The sequence below is a fragment of the Gigantopelta aegis genome, chromosome 4, assembly GCF_016097555.1.
Source record: "Gigantopelta aegis isolate Gae_Host chromosome 4, Gae_host_genome, whole genome shotgun sequence".
In the NCBI taxonomy this organism is placed as follows: Eukaryota; Metazoa; Mollusca; class Gastropoda; order Neomphalida; family Peltospiridae; genus Gigantopelta; species Gigantopelta aegis.
In genome coordinates, this window is record NC_054702.1 from 45,623,129 (window position 1) to 45,644,919 (window position 21,791).

At 34.9% G+C, this 21,791-nt stretch overlaps 1 long non-coding RNA gene across 1 annotated transcript in view; it reads right to left on the minus strand.

Annotated features, from left to right (window-relative positions):
- Positions 1 to 4,109: 4,109 nt before the first annotated feature.
- Positions 4,110 to 21,791, minus strand: part of LOC121370611 — a 77,111-nt gene continuing 59,429 nt past the window's right edge. Inside the window, exon 4 of the long non-coding RNA XR_005957706.1 lies at positions 4,110 to 5,444. This is a non-coding gene — a long non-coding RNA (uncharacterized LOC121370611). The remainder of the gene's footprint in view (positions 5,445 to 21,791) is intronic.

The window sequence follows — 21,791 nt, forward strand, 5'->3', positions numbered from 1 at the left end:
TAGTCATCGCATTAAGCAGTTTTTATTAGTTTCCAACTTTGATTTAACCAACATGTTGGAAACGCATTCATATTTTGTTTTGCCACCTTGGTGTATCAAACCACCAAAAATTGCACTCGATATCGTGCATCTGAAGAAAGATCACACAGATGCAATTATTTATAAACTATATTTTATGGAAATACAAGACAAATACGACGATTACATTCCTGTTGCTGTGGCTTCGGCTACAATAACTTCCATGAGATTGTCCGGCATCCATATTTATTGCAGAAACGTGTGCAATCATTAAAGCCCTGGAAGAAATTAAGGATTCATGTGCATCCAAATATTTTAATTTTTTTTACACAGACTCAATTGTGTGTCTCTTCATTGCAATACATGAAGCTGGAGCAACCCTTTGTTTGGGATGGTGATATGGAAATGTTTCTTTTTATCAATTGCTCACAAAGATGTTATATTTTGTTGGGTACCCAGCCATGATGGCATCAAGGGCAAAGAAAAAGCTGTCAAGTCTGCTTTGAATTTGCCCCGTGTCAGTGTTGCTGTCCCCTACAGTGATCTAAATATCATACTAGCCAATATATATTTTAGACTTGGCAAGATGATTGGGACGGTATGGTCGCGAACAAGCTTCATTCTGCCATGCCAGTCCTGTGAGATTGGCAGTCATCTTACAGGCCGTGCACGAAGGATGAAGTAGTCTTGTGTCGTGCCCGCATCGGCCATATATATATCTGACGCATTCATTTATTTTAACGAAGGATCCTGCTCCTCAGTGTGAACAGTGTGAGTGTACACTGACTGTGCGCCGCATTTTGGTGGAATGTAATCATCTGAAGCCGACGAGAAGCGTTATATTTGGCAACAGAAATGTTTTGGAATATTTTTAATTTCACCCAGAATTAATTTTGATTTTTATACAATTTTTTAAATATACTTGCCTTGATATTTGTACTGTATTATACCCACCCACACCCCCGCCGAGGTCTTTACACTGTGGTTTTATATGATTATATAAATTTTATTCTTGATATATAGAGAATAATGCATGAGTGGCCGTTAGATACCATTTATCTCACGAGTTGTTTTAAAATGTATCTAACGAGCGAAAGCGAGTTTGATACGTTTTTAAACAACGATTATGCGAGATAAATGGTATCTAACGGACACGAATGCATTATTATATTTCTTACATAACCTAAAAAACAAGGTTTTAAGCGAATGTTTACGTCGTTTTCGACTAAAAGTTATTTACAGCCGTTGCACTTGTAGCTGACTTACGCGTCACAGACACATGAATGTCAGGTTCATAAGTACATATACTTACCTTTTCTGACACCCAGTAGCCGATGTGTATTTTTGTTTTGTGCTGGGTGTCATTTAACATTCATTCATTCATGGTCGTGGTCTAGGTCTGTGGAGTATAGTACTTATCGAAAATAAAACACAGAATCGAACGCAACAGAACATCGCAACTGTGCTGACAAAATCTAGAAATCTGGCAACAGACGACATGTAATATGCATTATACTTTCACACTACCAGATTGGCAGCTGCTGCCTGTGGGAGCCATATTTTGTTTTTGGAAATATAAGCTACGAAAATGGCGGTGGATTGGCCATATCATCAGAATGCCTCAAACAGCCCTACCAAGAGTGGCACTCCGATGGACCCCTCCTGGAAAAAGGAAACGGGGAAGACCGAAAGAAACATGGAGGACAGTAGAGAAGGAAATCCGAGAGGGCAATAAAAAAACCCCCCAAAAAACAAAAAAACAACAACACCTTTTCTGTGCAATCCTTGCTTTTCAAAAAAAAAAAAAGAAGAAAGAAGATAACACCCGCCCCCCCCCCCCCCCCACCTCCCTCCCTCAGCTCAATGTTCCCTCAGTGTTAGGATTAGGGTTCCTCGGCTCTGTGTTCCCTCAGAGCTAGGGTTCCTCAGCTCTATGTTCCCTTAGGGTTAGGGTTAGGGTTAGAGTTAGGGTTAGCTGAGGTAACATAGAGCTGAGGAACCCTAACCCTAACCGTGAAGGAATATAAAGCTGTGGAACCCTAACCCTGAGGGAACATAGAGCTGAGGAACCGTAACCCTAACCCTGACGTAACATAGAGCCGAGGAACCCTAACCCTAACCGTGAGGTAACATAGAGCTGAGGAACCCTAACCCTAACCGTGAGGGAACATAGAGCTGAGGAACCCTAACCTTAACCCTGAGGTAACATAGAGCTGAGGAACCCTAACCTTAACCCTGAGGTAGCATCGAGCTGAGGGAACATGGACATGATCCCGTGTGCAGGCTCATCCATAAAATCTCGATTTACGCTGTATTCATTATTCAGTCGTTCCTCTTAACAAAACTTGTTCATCCTTTCAAAAGTAACATGACCTTAACTTATTTAAGAGTTGACCTGAGGGGTCTCGCATAGCTGGTACCCCCGGTGCTCAAGAAACACGTTATTCACAGTGTGTCGACGCCATATTCAAAGTGCCCCATGCTTGACTGGCTGGGTGCGATGACACGGATCAGGCGACAAAGAGGAAAAGCGTGTGATTAAACAGATAAGCAGACGTCAGACGGGGAGGCCAACAACACACCATTCTTTGAAATGAGAGGTTTGGGATTTAGGGTTAAAAAGACACTTCTCTGGGGGGACTTATGATACACTCGGTATATCGTTCACGTTTTTAGGAGGGCAAATTCAATAATTCATGTAGATGATCACTTTGTTGATGTAATCAAGCATGCCTTTTCACAGGTGAATTAACCGTCGATGTTTGTATAAATCCATAAGTTGTATTTCTAGATAATTTAATCCTTGAAGAAAGAAAAAAGCTTTAGGCACTTTTCATCATCTTCACTCTTTTTCTTTTTTTTGTAATAGAATTCCTCAACTGACGGAAAAAAAGATGAAACCTTTTAAGGTGAATTGAGGTCATACTGGGAGAAGTGCTGCTAAACGAAGAAAGTATGTAGTCAGGAATATAAAATGGCTTTCCGCTTGGAAGATAGGAAAAACGATTTGTCTGAGATCTGGCGCCGGAAACCTAACAAAGATTGTAGAATTTGCGAAAACACGAAACAATCGGCAACATAATCGTACTCGTTCTCAGAAAGAAAATTAACCCCAAATAATTAACAGGCGACCTCCATTGGTTTCCTGCCTCCGGCATCTCCACCTGAGGGCGGTCTAACTGAAGTTCAATTAATGTCCGTTTTTACTTCTTCTTTTTTGAATTCTTCGACTTGTAAGAAAATGTGTCGGCTCGTATTTTATATTCTAATGACCCTTTTAACAGAAGTGAATTGAAGGCTTAATGGACAGAGGCTACTTAACTAAACTCACCTCAAAACAGCAGCAAACACATCTTTTGTCAGACGCGTGAAAAGACGATTAGTAAGTGTTACCGCCTGCTGTGTTGTCGTTCTAGTTTTGATAACGTTTCGCCAAATGTATCATATAGTTTTGTCCTTTTTTAGGTTTGTTTTGTTGCGGTCATCTTGCTAAAACTACAAATTAGCGCGTTAGAATGTAAAACCTATTGATTTTATTTCGTCAGTCATATGCATTAACGCAATGAAGAGCCTAATTTTAAAGGTATTAATTGTAATAATATTGCAGAAACACTATAATATGCGAACGAGATCGAAACACCTGAACATTTGGTTTTAATTGATAACACGTGATAGAAATCATTAAACTTACTTTATGCCGTATTACCATAAAAAAATCAATGTTTTAAAAAAAAATTTAATAACATTTCTTACACTATAATATTAATCGGATAGCCAGTTATATAATTATTATACCTGAACACCTTTTTAATGTAATCAAGCATGGACTTTCACATTTTCTATGTTTATATACTAGTACATTTCACAAATGAACGCAATAATAATTTTGTCTTTAAAATATTTAATACACGTATTTATAATGTTTTCGACACTTATTTATTTATTTATTTATTATTTTTAATTATTTATTTATTTATTATTTTTAATTATTTAATTATTTATTTTATTTGTGTATTTAATTTATTTTTTATTTATTAACTATTTAATTTAAAAAATTTTTGTCACTATAAGAAATAAAACATTGTTGTCGTGTATAAAACAAATACATAGTGATGAATATTTTTTTTTACTCGGTTCCTAGAGCTGTCTCATTATTAATAACATTTACTCAGTAGGTTTGCAACTGTCTTTGTAAACAGTGTTTTGTTTCGTCAATAACTGGCATATGAACTTTTTAAAATGTTTGTCTGTTATTTTTATTTATAAAGGTGTAATATTTATTTTATAAATTATTTGATGATGATGATGATGATGATGATGATAATCATTAAAAAAATATTATTATCTTTTTATTGGTTTATCAATATCTATGATAACACGTATAATCTAAACATAGATTATATACATTGTATTCAAGTGATACAAGTTATAACAACTTTTTTTTACTGTTCCATTATTAGTATTAACCTAAAGGAAGTGCATATAAAAACTTGACGAAATAGGCCTGCTGTTAAATCTTTATAATACCTATTGCTATACGATATATATTACAATGGTTATTTTAATGAATCAATGTTTCACGACACCCCAGCACAAAAATATACATCGGCTACTAGGCATTAAAAAGGGTAAGTATATTAACATGTTTGATTATTTTAAGTCCTATGGATGATAAACAAATGTATATCAATGTTGTTTGTTTGTTTATTTGGTTTTTAGGTGTATATATCTGTGGATTGTTTTTAGTTTCAGTTTATTTAAAAAAACATATATATTTACTGACATACAAGTGTTACATCACGAAATAGACGCGCGTGTGTGGGTGGGTGGGTGGAATCCACAATGTTTTCCGGGGAAGCACAAATCAACCACCCTGCATAAATTCCTGCACACGCGCCTGCAAAATTGGTTTTACTTCTCCGTACAAGAGACGAAGATAATAATCTGACTTTTATTCTTTTTTTTTTTTTTTTAAATCGCTAATCATCTGATACAAAACGCATTAGCGTATTCAGCAAGGGAGAGAAAAAAACAGCTTCCTTTTTATACATGAAATGGTGTGGGTAAATATTTCATGAGTTCGGAAATATTGATCTCTTTTTAACTCATCCCGGCTTTATTTACACTTATACACCGTGGATTCCGTGCATTGATCTTCAAGTGAATTATCTTAATTAAATCAACGAATAAACAGCCTTTAGATTTAGTAGTCCGTGACACGTCAGACTGTGGTGGAAAAAACATATTGAAGTAAGTTTTTTGAAAACTTTGCCCACAGCTAAAGGTATGGCTCACGGGACAGATCAATGAATTCTTGTTACGCCTCGGGCAAATGACCGATACCAGTACAATGACGGCCTTTACAATAATTATGTTGTGGAACTCAAGTGGACAGAGAGAACGAACTTATGATACATCGTAAAATCCTACAAAGAGAACAAAAAATAGTATACGATACGTAAATGATAAATATATTATATATAATAATAACAACTACAATAATAAATAAATAATATAAATAATATAAATGAATGAATCAATGAATGAATCAATGCATGAATAAATAAATAAATGCCACTAAACTTTGATATAAAATCTATGTTCTATTAAAGAAGAAAATGTTATATGTAAAGATATATATATATATATACTAGCTGACTAAAAAAGTAATAAAATTTTTGCAATGTTCCTTTAATTGTCTTGATGGTATACCATTTCGATAGTAGCCTGTTTTCAGAAGGCAAACAAATAAATATATATACACACACATACACATACACATGAATAAACTAATAGATAAAGGCCACTAAACATTAGTATAAAATCTGTTTTATTAAAGAAATGTTATATGTATGTATATATATATATATATATATATATATATATATATATATATATATAGAGAGAGAGAGAGAGAGAGAGAGAGAGAGAGAGAGAGAGAGAGAGAGAGAGAGAGAGAGAGAGAGAGAGAGAGAGAGAGAGAGAGAGAGTTTTTATATATAAACTTTGATATTCTTTATATCTCATCTAGGATACGAATGTCAATCCGTCGTAGATTTTATTTCAGTACAAAACGAAGACAAGTATCAATCCTTTTCATGGTACACCGTTGGCATAGTATTAATCGTTTGTATGTTATTAGTCTTGAACGTTGTGTTCAAAATATATAAGTAAATTATTTTTAAAAAATGGATAATCAAATAAACCGATATTTTAAAAGACAAAATTATTTTTAAAATGTATTTATTTATTTTAAATTGTATGAGAAAGCTTTGAAGATAAACACAGTTATCATCATCTAACTTGTTTCGTTGTAAACTTACTTTATAATGTTCATGAAAATAAACAACCAACATGTACACAAAACAGGCAAGCAATGAACTTATTTGTAACATTTTGAAAAATAATTTGACATAAATAAATTACAGCAATTTGCTACTGGTTGAAATTGTCTTTGTAATCATAAAAAGAATGCGAATTGACACCAAACCGAAAGACGTTTTAGATTAATAATAATACATTTTATTTCCGTGCAGGTAACCAATTAAATATTTAGCACGATCTCGTGCGAGGATTGTGGCTCCTTCACCGAGTCAAGTAATTTAGATGTGTTTGACACCAATTAAATATATGGAAAATAAGTCTGTTTTGACTTGTAGGTGTCAAATGATTTGTAAATTGCATTTGGTCATGATTGCTCCATTACCTACATTTTGTCTTGCCATTATTAATCCAAAGTCTTTACAGATACTTACAAACTTGTTTTCGTTTTACCTTGCTCCCCACCTGCTTAATTACCTGTCAAAGTTTTGTAATAAAATACGTAAAGACTGGGTCCAAATCACAGCCAGCGGGTTAGGAATTTAACATGGCAGTCGTAATTACTTTTTTCATAAAGACAAATATATCGCCGCAATGAACAAAACAAGGAGCTAAAACAAGTCTTTATTGTGCTACGAGAATTGTTGACACGATGTTAGTTTTACACATTGATGAGCTACGGTTGAATACTACTGCAAAATGTATCACCTGGCCGAATGAGGAAACAATAAAGTCTTTCAGTGTTTGTATGTTTGATTACTGAGCGCAGTAAATTATTATTCTAACACTAATTATGTACTTGACATACGCTTGTAGTACACTAAATATATATTTGTTACATATATCAAAAAGTTTGTTTAGTTTAACGACACCACTAGAGCACATTGATTAATTAATCATCGGCTATTGGGTGTCAAACATTTGGTAATTCTAACACGTAGTCATCAGAAGAAATCCGCTACATTTTTTCCTAACGCAGCAAGGGATCTTTTATATGCACATTTCCACAGACAGAAAAGCACATACCACGGCTTTTGATCAGTTGTGGTGCACTGGTTGTAATGAGAGAAACCCCCCAGTTGAATGGACCCACCGAAGTGGTTGGAGCCTGTGACGCAAGCACCTCAAGCGAGCACTCAAGTAACTGAGCTAAATATAGACCTACCCTCGATATTTAACTATTTTCTATAAAGGCGTATGCCTTCAATTTTCGAAAAACAAATATTTAGATAAGTAGATAAATATATTAACTCTGTCCTCTTTAAGTTGCACGATTCCCACTTTGCGAAACCACACAGAACACCTCCTTGGTTCAGTGTTTGCAGAAACATTTTTTACAGACAGACAGACAGGCAGACAGACAATTTATTAACATCTCACCTTATTTTCATCACTTTTATACAAAATAAAACAAACAAAAGTACATACGCCGTTCATTAATAGATTAGAGAGATAGTATAGTTAAATAACACAAACTTTTGTATTAACAATTAATATAAATAAACCCCCAACGCTGTCATGTATATAATATGGTGGCAAAGAACTGTCATCGACATGAGAAATTTTAAAGTTAAGATTTGGGTTAGGGTTAGTTTTTACAATGTGATATGATACACTTTCATATAATATTGGCTTAATTATATTGTTACATTGACAAAACGTCTAGAAATATACATGTATATATATTTTTGTCAAAACTTTGCTAAATTATGTCGATGGCAGTTCAATGCCATCATAATGTAAAAGTCTCTACGACGTTTTAAAATTGCAAGATTATACTCTGTGACACAGTACTCGTTTAAGAAGAGAAACTAAAAATGCTCAGCTATACAGAGATAAATCTGCTGCTTTTTGGGGGGTGTATTTGCATATTGTATGTAAAACAAATACTACTGGCTAAGATAATTTGTTTTTTTAAATTAATACAATTAGTGTCTGTTCAGAATAGAAAACAACTTTGTAACCTTGGAAAATATTTAAAATGTGCATTACATTTAAGATCGCAACATGTATAACTGTCCATCCTCCAAATACACATCCACTTGTTTATGTTTATGCTGATGATTGTTATGTTTTATAATATTGTATATATTAATAAGTAAATAAACTACTACTACTACTATTACGTCCATGGCTATAAGACTAAAATGGTCACACAATCAGTATAACAAATCGGACAACAGTATACCTATGTATTTTTTTATTTAACACTGAAAAGTTAAAACGATAGAGGTAAAAAAATAATTAATACCGCCTCCCCATAAAATTTTAAAAAATATAAAAAAATATTTTAAAAAAGGAAGAAGAAAAAACACATGGTATGTAAATCGATTACGTTTGTATAATGCCGATAAGTTGTAAAAACTTATAGCAGTAAAGAATTTGAATTAGAAAGAAAAAGAATTTTTTTTTAGTCCTAAATGTCAAGATTAATTAATGACAATATTAAAACCAATAAATTACGGGAATCTCGTTAGATTTTTTTGTTGTTATTTTATACTCAAGCTGGCGTTATTCGAGCACGTGTTAGCCGAACAGTGCAATACGCTAAAAACATATCTAAAACATCTAGGCACGTGTGCACACGTTCGCAACTTCATCGCAAACCAGGCCAAAATAAAACGATTTTAATAGTGTGTTTCTTCATAGGATTACAAGGAATACCACGGACAAAAACTCAACAGGACTGTTTTATAAGCGATGGTTGTCGGTTCAACCTGTAAAAAAATCCATTATCTAGAGCTAATTGAAAACAAGCAAGTGCTGCAAATAATTATTTTAAGCCCAAATAATTCGAAAAACGTGTTTGGCATTAGTATTCGTTAATAATATGCTGATTGCGCTTCTGAAAGGCGGATCTGAGGTTTAGGGGGCTCAAGCATACGCACTTCCCTGAAAATTTGTGTTTAGCACATGATGTGTTTAACACTGACAGAAACGTGAATGAAGGTTTACATTGCGTTTTAAAACCTGTGCTCAGCTTTGGTATCGATCCCCGTCGGTGGGCCCATTGGGCTATTTCTCGTTCCAGCCATAACACCACGACTGGTATATCAAAGGCCGTGGTATGTGCCATCCTGTCTGTGGGATGGCGCATATAAAAGATCCCTTGCTACTGATGGAAAAACTGTAGCGGGTTTCCTTTCTTAGATTATATGCCAAAATTACCAAATATTTGACATCCAATAGCGGATGGCTAATAAATCAATGCGCTCTAGTGGTGTCGTTAAACAAAACAAATTTTAACTTTTTATTAACAGCTCCCAAAGTTTAAAACAAGTATCGCAGTAACCATTTAAAACAGCCAATAGCAGTAATTAAACACTATATTGAGTGGTGACACTATAAAACAGGTAGCGGCGGGATGTAGCTCAGAAGAAGAGCGCTCGCTTGAGGTACGATGGGTGGCAGGATCGATCGCCCTCAAAGGACTTGGGTGTTTCTCCGTCCCAACAAGTACCTCGCGATTGGTGCACGAAGGGTCGTGGTATGTACTCTCCTGTGCATCGAAAAATTCGTATAAAATATATATATATTTTCTTATTGGCTTTATCGTTAAAAAGTTGTGTATGTGACAGCAGCGGTTTTCCTCTTTTAAAAACAAAACAAACAAACCTATGGACAATGTGTTGAAATAACCATCGAAATAGCCGTGTAGTGTCGTTAAACAGATATCCATTTTCATTCCTTCTATAATTCAGTATACTAAATTAAACGCTTGTTTAAAATAACCAGCCACACAATGTGCTGTTGTTGTGATTGTTGCTGCTGCTGATGATAGATATGGCGATGAAAAGAAAGGAGAGAAGAATGGAGAAGAGAAGGATAACTTGTGACTGTAATCAATAAATATATATACTACTCTTAAAAAAAAAAAAAAATTGTCAGTGATAGCATCGGTTTTTGATTACCAAAACCATTATTTCCTATTGGACTATATTCCAACAAAATGTGGTCCGACACCAACACTAACGGCTCCATACTTTGATGTGGTAGATCCTCTTTTGAAATAAAGATATGAATAAACTTTTAATAACACGCTAGCATAAAGAAAATACACAGTATAAATAATAACCAACTCAATAAATAAATAAATAAATAAAATACATTAAATACATTAAATAAATAAATAAAATAAATAAAATAAATAAAATAAATAAATAAATAAAATAAATAAAATAAAATAAAATAAAATAAATAAATAAATAAGCAGATAAACAAAATAACGATAGAATGAAGAAACCAACCAACCAACCAAATAAATCAATAAATAAACAAATAAAATATCATTGTTTGGCCACCGCGAGCATAAAGCCAACTTTATATTTTCTTCTCTATCTATCGAGATAGCATGGTGATGATATCTGTGATGATAACGCTGAAGATGGCGATACTTATGATGGCAACACTGACAACATGCACGTGGAAGGTGATGATGATGATGATGATGATGATGAAGACGATAATGAAGACGATAAACTGTAATATCCGTAACCGACAAGACGTTATAGTAATATACCGGACGCAGTGCAATTAATTTTAAGTGCGGTTATGAGCGGTCATTTTCAGCACCATCCAATTGCTTCTGATTATAAATTAATTAATATTCCTGTGTCGAGAGGGCGCCGTAAAATAAACGCATAATGTTCAAATAGTGCACACATTATCAAAAACTCGTATAACGACTACAGCACATCTCCTACGTCTACACTCAAAATTACTCTCACATAAAATAGAAAAATTTTCATAAATGTCCAATAAATCAGAAACAGAAGTGCCATTATTTTGCAAAAAGTGACTGGAAAATTGCACGAGCCTCGCGGACAAAATCTGAACTCGATATGCCATCAAATAACACGTGTATTGTTTTTCCAGGACGTTTCGAAGGTGTATTTTTGTTATCGCTTTCATAATAGTACTCGATCCAAAGTAACCAAATAGATAACCATTTTATCTCAACGCATTGTATTCACATTTCGTTCTGCCAGTTTACGGACAAAAACAATTATCTGCGATTTGCTTCCGATTTTGGTGGGGGGAAAAAGTCCTAAAGTTAATGATCGTTAAAAGAGGAGACGAAATGGCATTTCGAGTAAGCCGAAAGTCTGGTGCACGCACGTGGCCGTTTCGCAGTATATACCATAAAGATAAAGTTGCACGATTTACGCAGTTACGCGCGCAACATCAGACGAGTGCGGAGATGTGATAAGATGTATCTGATTTAATGTTGTTACTCTGACAATGTTGTTATACGAGTAGAAAACTACCCGACCATTTAGAGCTAAGGGCTTCTTGCACCTGCCCATAATTATAGATGTTTATGGAAGATTTGTTTTCTAACCGTAATTTTGCGATTGTTTTTTTGAGTCCGACGTATTGAATAAGAATAATTTGACCCCAAAATATTTTAGGTTTTAGAATATTTTTTCTTTAGTGGATTTATTATTATTTTTTAATATATACCATCTTAATCTGTATCAATCTGTATTACATCCATAGTTCTCGCGGAATGTAATTTTTGTGTTTGTTTTTTTCATGCTGATGACTACGAGTCATAATTACCAAATGTTTGACATCCAATAGCCGATGATTACTTATTCATTGTGATCTAGTGGTGTAGTTAAACAAAACAAACTTCTTTTTCATGCTGGGGTGTCGTTAATCATCTATTCTATCTATTCTATTCTATTCTATTCTATTCTATTCTATTCTATTTTATTCTATTCTATCCTATCTATCTATCTATCTATCTGGAGTTTTTTTTTTTTTCAACTAAAATGCATTTTTATTACAAACACCAGGATGACCAAGCCCCTGTGCTAATAGGGTGTATACTACCAAATCAAATCCCATAAACGACAATAGTAACATATATGGCTAAAATTCCTACCTGCAGCGTATCAATCGGCACAAACGGCACGGATATAAATACTATCACCCCTCACCCTTACAGTGAATAGGAAAAAAAATGGAGGTCAAGCTGCTCATTTCAAAGATAACGAGTAGCGTCTATGACTACCCTAGTTCCGCACACAATTTGAGTACTTTTGTTTATAGGTACCCCATACATGTTTCAAGCACAAGGCTACTTGACACAGTGGTACTAGATGAAATAAAATTGTATACATTTTTTGCCCAGATGAAACTATTTCTTTTTTTTTGACAACCAACACACTCACATTTATCACCAATCACAGGACTTGGAGTGTTAACTTCTCTATCAAAAGTTATTTGGTTTAGTACTACCTATAGAACCTTAAAGTCTAGACTCAAGGCTAATAAAAACATACATGTTTAAAGCAGTGCATCATGTCCTGGACGGAAGAGCCGATGGAAGTCGAAACCTGCGCCCATGACAGGCGTGTGCTACAACCGCTTGTTCTGAATGTGCACGTTGTAACCTATGACCTGACCTAAGCAGAGCATGATATATTTTCTAATGGCACTTTGTAGTTAGTCTCAAGACTCTTAACATCATATAATAACGCTTCGGAATTTTCCAACTTTATAAGCTCAGGCCCAGAAACGGAATGGGTCTGCCAAAAATGATAAATTTAAGCAAGAAGTTGTAAGTTAAGTAATGTGTAATTTAACAGTTTAAAAGCGACCAAACATACCTTACACTCCCGTATCATGTAACATAGTGAAAATGTATCTGTATGAAGTTTGTTTGTTTTGTTTAATGATACCACTAGAGCACATTGGTTTATTAATAATCGGCTATTGGATGTCAAACATTTGGTAATTCTGACATATAGTCTTAGAGAGGAAACCCGCAACATTATTCCATTAGTAACAAGGGATCTGTTATATGCAACATCCCACAGACAGGATATCACATACCACGATCTTTGATATACCAGTTGTGGTGCACTGGCTGGAACAAGAAATAGCCCAATGGGTCAACAGACGGGGATCGATCCTGTACCGACCGCGCATCGGACAAGCGCTTTACCACTGGGCTAGGTCCCGCCCCCTGTGCCTGTGTGAAGTAGTCATCATGTCTAGCTTCTCTAGCTCTATCCTGAGGCATGTTCAGGAGACTCGATAGACTGGTTTATATGTCTAACGTTAGATAAATGTGATATGATAGAAGGCGACGGTACCAGTCAAATTGTTCGCGAGCGCTCTATCTCCTGAACACTGTTTATATTATACAGGTGTATTGGGTTAGAGTTAGGGCTAGAGCACACTAGCTACCAGTTGCCTAAGAGTCTGGTTTTTCTTCATCAGGTGGATGCTCAACACAGGTTTGACTGAAGCAATGTTATGCAGACTATTAAATATTTAATTAAAATGTTTAGATTCAGCTATACAACTATGTTTTACAATACAGCATTAGACCTGTAAAAGTTTAAAGGCAAAACTATTATTAAATTACATATTATTTACCACTGTTTTAAAATTTTTATAAACTTTGAAAAATAGTTAGTAATTTAAAAAACAAACAAACAAACAGAAAAGAAAAAACAAAAACCATGACACCGCGAAAATTAAAAACCGCGAACTGCCTGCGATTTTGATATCGCGAAAATTTACTGCCGCGAATAATACCCGTTTTACAGTAATGTGTTTCAGGACCCCGTTCCACGAAGCGATCTTAGCCCTAAGATCACCGTAACTGTACAGCTAACATATGCACTTAAGGTGATCTTAGCGCTAAGATCGTTTTGTGGAACGGGGCCCTGGTCTTTATAAAGTAAGGAAAAGTTTGTTTTGTTGTAAGACACCGGTGGATCCATTCAAATCTTTGGGTTTTTCTCATTCCAACCAGTGCACCACAACTGGACAAAGGTCGTGGTATGTGCTTTCATGTCTGTGGGAAAGTGCATATAAAATATCCCTTGCTGCATCAGGAAAAATGTAGCGGGTTTTCTCTGATGACTACGTGTCAAAATTACCAAATGTTTGACATCCAATAGCCGATGATTAATTAATCAATGTGCTCCAGTGGTATCGTTAAACAAAACAAACAAACAAACCACTAGAGCACACTGATTAATAAATCATCGCCTACTGAATGTCAAACAATAGATAATTCTAATTAGATTATACATATAAGTCTTCGGAGAAAACCGTCTTCATTTTTCTATTAGCAGCAATTTCATTTTATTTTAACTTATTTTCGTGCTTATATCCAATTAAGGTTCAAGCACGCTGTCCTGGGCACACACCTCCGCTATCTGTGCTGTCTGTCCAGGGCAGTGAGTTAATGGTTAGATTGTTAGTTAGTAGCGAGAGAGAAGATAGTGTAGTGGTCTTACACCTACCCACTGAGTCGTTAAAACTTGCTCTTGGTGGGAGCCGGTACCGGGCTACGAACCCTGTACCTACCAGCCTGATGTTCGATGGCTTAACCACGACGCAACCGAGGCCGGTCAGCAATTTCAAAAGGATTTTTCACAAATATTTTCTCACAAAAAGAACAATGCATACAACGGCTTTTGATATACCATTTGTGAGGTACTGATTAGTTCGGGAACGCTCAATGAGCCCGCCAAGAGGTTTGATCGTAGGACTCAAGCATCTCAAATGGGCGCTCTACCGACTGAGCTAGATCCCAACTCCTCTGTATGTTTAGAAGACCCGAAAACATGCTATGTTATTTCAAACAGAAAGCGTACGTACCTCAGGAGCCTTTCATTTCATTTCAATTTATTTTCGTGCTTATATCCAATTAAAGTTCAAGCATGCTGTTCTGGGCACACACACACACAACTCAGCTATCTGGGCTGTTTGTCCAGGACAGTGGGTTAGTTATTAATGGTTAGTTGTTAGTGAGAGAGAATAGGGTCTTGCACCTACCCACCGAGTCGTTAAAACTCGCTCTGGGTGGGAGCAGGTACCGGTATGCGAACCCTGTAACTACCAGCCTTATGTCCGATGGCTTACCCATTGCACCACCGAGGCCGGTTTATCCGGTGTCTGGGAAAATGCAGGGCAGCACAATCAATCAATCAACCAATCACTCAACTGGTTTAACGTGCTTACTTCCATTTAAGGTTCAAACACGCTTGTTGTGGGTACAAAATGACATAGTCAGAGTTTGTATGTAAAATGAAGCGGGGTGGGTGGGTGGGGGAGGTGGCTATTTATGGTGGACTACCCTGAGACAGTAGATGAGGAAGGTGTGGCGATGTGCTGAAATATAGATATTGAGAAGACTGATACGTCTGAACAAGAGAGTATCAGACTAGGCTGTAGTCCAGTCGTCTTGGTTGGTATAGTGGTGGGGACAGACCAAGCTCCAGATGGTTACGAGATGGTACACGTGTGAAAACTAACTAAAGTCTAGAAAATAGTAGTAGGGGCCGATCCCGCTCCCTGTTCTTCTTGGAGTGGGGCGGTCAATCTCCCAGTGCTGCAAGGGTAGACTGGGGCAGGTAGAGACTAAACATAAATAACCGTGACATTCTTATCTGCAGAATGGCCGTCATACGAGTCACTGAACTAAAATCAGCCGGAAAAATTACGTGGATGCAAGGAATTTTGTTTAAAAAAAAAAAAAAAATCCACCCTGGTAATGTAGGCCGTCAAAATGAGAAACGTCGTCCTAGAATTCAATGACCACATACCTTCCGGTAGAAAACTCCATTTCGTTGACAAAAACAACAAAATGAACGACTCCCAAGTCGAGCACGCAAAAACACGTGCGAAAACAAATATGAACTTACGTAAAAAAACAACAAAAAAAAACAACCGCAACCCCCCCCCCAAAACCCCCGCAAAATAACAGCAACAACAACAAAAACGCAGAAACTCCCCCCCAACAAACAAACAAAAAAAAACACCCCCCCCCCCCCTCCCACCACCACCACCAAAACAAACCACTGAACGTATTCGATTGTTATTCTATTATGTTCCAGCGTACACAAAATGAAGATAGATAACTCATGAGAATGTTGACAGCTGTGTGGCATCTCGACTACAGTCGATAATGGGAGGGAAAGAGTTAATAAAAATTGTATCGTGAAGAGGAATAGACACTTTGACGTAATAAATATGAAAATTACGGAAACAATCAAACGTATCTGAAAAACTTAGGCGTATTTTGTTAACACAAGAATATTTACAGCCAGTTTCGTCTTACATTGTACAAAACGTATTAACAATTATTCGTTTATAATTTCAGTGAAATAGTAATTATAATTTACTTGAGGATCAAGAATGTTCAAATAAAAACAAATCAAAGTTTAATGAAAAAGTATTATAAAATCGTGTAATATAACTTGACATTTATAATTACTGTCAAGACCAGAGAGTACCAACTTTAGCACATTGTTTTCACGTTCATTCACGAATGGACTTTACAACCATTTTTGTGGCAATAACGTTTGGACATTGTTTTATAGCAAAAATATTATTTTTAAATTATTAAACTTCAGTCCCTTAGTTCTTTTGCTAATATTTTAAGCTGACTATAATAATTTAATATGTAGTAATAATCTTTATTTCATCAATAAATAGTTATCTTTTATCTGTAGTAATTACAGAATAATGCGAAGTATTACATAGATACTAGGTGCTTAATAAAATGTATATATAACGATGTTTATAAATTATTATTATTATTATTATTATTAGTAGTAGTAGTAGTAGTAGTAGTAGTAGTAGTAGTAGTAGTAGTAGTAGTAGTAGTAGTAGTAGTAGTAGTAGTAGTAGTAGTATTTAAACATCACACTCTTTTAACCTCTTTACTGATGTTACAAAATTGATTCAAAGTTCCCTTCATAAATGCAGTAGTATGTAGTCATGTGTGTATATTATTTAAAATTTACGTGTTTGTTTATTATTTATTTATTTATTTATATGTTTGTTTATTTATTTGTTTTTATGTTTATCTATCGATCTATATGTTTATCTGTTTGTCTATCATATTTTAAATTGACAGCACATAATTTCATCATACGTTGTTTAGTGGGACGTTTTGTTTTTTGTTATTTTTTGTGTTATTGTGGGGGTTTTCTTTGTTTGTTTGTTTGTTTTTGTGTTGTTGTTGTTGTTGTTTTTGTTTGGGTTTTTGGGGGGTTTTTTTTGGTTGTGTGTGTGTGTGTGTGGGGGGGGGGGGTATGCAGTGTTAATATTGATATACAAAAGTTATTATTAATTTTAATCTTACGAAAACGTCTTTTTCGCCACAAAAATATCTCAAGGCTACATTGAAAATATTTTTAAAACTCGTTCATCTAAAGCTTTGCAAAATATGTTTACCTATCCAAAACTAATATTACTTGCATATACTATAAATTAATGGAAATTAAAAAAGAAATAAAATAAAATATACATTTTAGTTACAATGCATAACTATAGCCAGCCAGACAGACAGACAGACAGACAGACTGACTGACTGACAAATTCTTTATTTATATCTCATCTTGTATACAGATGAAAATAATGTACAACAATCTTAATAACACAACATTATGTAAAAGTACGCGATCCACTCTTGTGGTATTTCTAAAACAATTGTAACCTATAAAATAATAATCGCTCTAGTTATATCTAATTTAGTGAAATCTTTAAACACACAAAGCCAACGCCACGGTAGCCTAAAAACACATATCTGGCGCAACACTGTCTGCAAAAGGCGTCAAATGAAGTGGAATCTATGAACGTTCTTTTCAAGAGCCAGTCTATCCCATCAAGGACACGTGTTATTGTCCACGTCTGCCCCTGTGTCCATGGCCAAAAGGCGTGAATGTCTCACATTTTACACACAGATTACAGTAAACTGTGAAGTGCACACCGCATTTCACTCTAATTTCTAAACCTACAAAATCACTCATCTGGATCATGCTAAGTACCCTCAAGTATAACCCTCCTTGGCACTCCGAAACCCTGATTCGGTGGTGGGAAATCACGGAAAGCTAAAACCCTGTCTGCGCTCAATGAGGGGTCTCTTCCATTATTGAACACTTGTAAGGCTCACAGTCGTAACGACAAAACCGTTAGAATGAATGAATGAATTAATGTTTAACGACACCCCAGCACGAAAAATACACCGGCTATTGGGTGTCAAACTATGGTAAATGCAAACAGTAAATGATGATCAACATCAGTATAAAAACTTCAACAGTTAAATTAAAACACAGTGTAAAGAACTGTGCAAAAATACAAATATCACACATGGATCAAATTAAAATTTACAAAACCGTTAGATCCAACTCAGTACAAAAAAAAAGAATCAAGGAAAGTATTTGTAGGGTTGTGTTTAAACTTCAAAATCAGTGAAAACATGCAGCATCTGGGCGCGTGTGCAGGAATTTTAGCAGGGGGTCTAGACTGGCGATCGAAGTTTAGGGCGGGAAGGGGGGAGGGAGGGGGGGGGGTCGAGTCACGTTCCCTCGGTAAATATATTAAGAAAACAATTGCTTGAGCAAGGAGGGATTTCGACTTGAATGCTAATGTCTGCCAGGTATCAAAATGCACGTTCACAGTTCAGACATATGAGGTTATGACCATTTACATCTGACACAATATAAAACTATCAGCACAGATAGAAATGAGCCATAACTTCAAATTAAATGGATACGTTTTTATTAATAATGTAACCCCTGGTTACATTAAAGCTGCAGCCTCAGATCCCTTGGTGCTAATGGAAAATTCTGCAGGGTTTCCTCTACGTTTTCGTGTTCAAAACTGACCAAATGTTTGACATCAAATAGCCGATGGTCGATAAATCAATGCGTTCTAATGGTGTCGTGAAACTTCAACGTTCCCTATTGTAACATTATAACATTGTATACTACAGCAAAATACAAATACAACAGATGTTTTAATAACCTCATTTATTAGTGCTGTGGTCGGTTTGTATAACTTAATAATAGAAAACTGTGTAAAATGGAGAATTATATTAGTATGACCTATTTTGGCGAGTATAGCCAACTAATGTAAAACGGTATGTGACTATAATAAAATTAATATGGATTTAAAAAAAAGAATAATAAGTAATAGACAAATAAATAGAAGTATATTGGTTGTTGTAGAGTTTTTACCATTAAACATGTTAGATACAACTTATTATTATTATTACTTGTGCTAAATCCAGCTGGGTTGCGGGTTATCCTGATGCATGAAACTAAAAATGCATATCTCAGGTCTGTAATTCAGGAACCAGAATCTGAAATGGTGGACACATTTGTTTTTTGTTTTGTTTTTGTTTTTAAATGTGTATGTTAAACATATTTATTGCTTGCACATGGAAATGTACTTGTTTTTCTATGTTAAAAATAACATAACTTTTGTCTCTTTACAAAAGGTGACCACGTTATCTAATTTGGGACAGCCATAGGCGTATGAGCTCTCATTTTTGTGTACTGTGTGTGTGTGTGGGGGGGGGGGGGGGGGGGGGGGGGGGTGGTGGAATGGGATGCGGGAGGCCGAATTTTTGCCGAATTAAACGAAAATCTTCGAATCTGGATATTCATATTTGCATTACTACCAAACAGCTATATGGGGTTCCAGAAAGAATCGCCATATTTACGTCTAGTGTATGTACATGAATAATAATAATAATATGTTTAAACTCAGGTATATGCATCTGTTACTCGTCTGTATTGTTCTGAATTAAAAACTTATTCAGAATATGTTCTTGAATCTGAGAACATAAAATATTTAAATAATAATGTATAATAATGAATTTGTTCTAGTGATTGATGAATAAAGGTGAGCACACTTTACATTCAATATAAGGAATAATTTAATACAGAATATTGACGATGGTGTTATGTTAATATCTTTTGTTATTTGCGTTTCTTAGGTGGGTCATTGTTATTGTTCAGCATTTTTCCCCGGGTGGTGTTTTGTATCATTGACAAATCTTGTGTAACAGATATCTCTATTTAATAACTTTGATTAAAAACGTATTACGTATACATTAAGAATACAGAAACACGCTCAACGATGGAAACAAGCTGTTGTCCACTTAGAATAGCATATAACAGAGATTGAATTGTTTTTCACCAACAAAAACCTTTGAACATGATGTATAGACAGTTTGAGATAAAAAAAACCCAAAAAAAAAACCCACTGGAATTGGAAGAAAAAAAAAAAAGTCTGTATTTGTTAATTGTTTTTCACCAACAGAAACCTTTGAACATGATACATAGATAGTTTGAGAGAGACCCCCCCCCCAACCCCCCCCCACCCCCCCCCCCCCCCCCACACCGTAATTGGAAGGGTATCCTCCCATTTGTTACAGGTCACATTTCTTACACACCATACAACAACATAGGTCATGGTTGAGTCAACTGCTGATCCTGTACCTTCTACCTGGTAGACAATAATGGTCTCACCTTCTATTAACAATTAAGACACTAGAACAGAACATATATATTCACATTTATTTATTACAAATTATCTATTTACTGTGTGATGATAGAGAATCTATGCGTGTAGCTGATGTACTGTAAACTGGAATAATATTCCTCACGACTTCAATTGTTAACAATTAAGTAAAACCGTTTATTAAGTAAAACAATATGCTTGGAATTTTTTTAGTTTAAACACGCGTTATTTTCCCGATTTACAGTATGCATATCAATTTACAAATGCATACAAGTATTATACACCTATGTGATGGTTTGATGGAATAAAGTTAAGTTGAATTGAACAGTTGAATTGGACTAGACTGTTCCACTAAGGTTAAAGGGGTTTGCTTAATTAGTCCCTAACCGACTGTGTAAGTACTGGGAATATGCAGTTGTGTAACAAATGGGATGTGTAACCATTGAATTTCTGACTACACATTTATGATTATTGATAAGATTACATAAATAATAATACATTTAAAACAACATTTATAACAATTTTGCAAATATTACGATTTGAAAAAAGCAAGTAGGTTTAAAAAAAAAAAAAAAAACCCATTAAAAAAAAATCTTTACTTAACTAGCTTTTTTAAAAGTTAGTAATAAAACTGTTCACATTCTTGTCAATTCCATTTTTTTAAAAATTAACACAAACATCTGATAGGTGTGCTATATTAATTTGAAATACTAAGATCTCAATATTCTAAAATATATAACCAATCCGTGTAAAGTACTATGTGTGTTAATAATTACTACATGAAGACATTGAAATGCTTCATAAGAAGATGAATACCATTATTTATTCAATTGTAAAAATGATAATATTGAAAACATTAAAAGAAAATATATATAACAATATTATATAATTAATCCTAGCGTTTTTAAAATGAAAGGTATGCTATCATTATGTAATGCACCATTATTAAAAAAACCTAGCTATATTTATTAAAAGATTACCTTGTCTTGTGAACTGACGTTTCTCCGCACATCTAAGCTATTTTGTTTGCACATCTGGTGTTCTATTTTAAGTATAGATACTTCTATGTTGACGCCTGTTCTTGTCATGCATGTTAATTATGTATTTGAAAATGTCCTCTTGTTACACATTGTAATGTGCCTGAGTGTTGTTTAATAAATATTGAA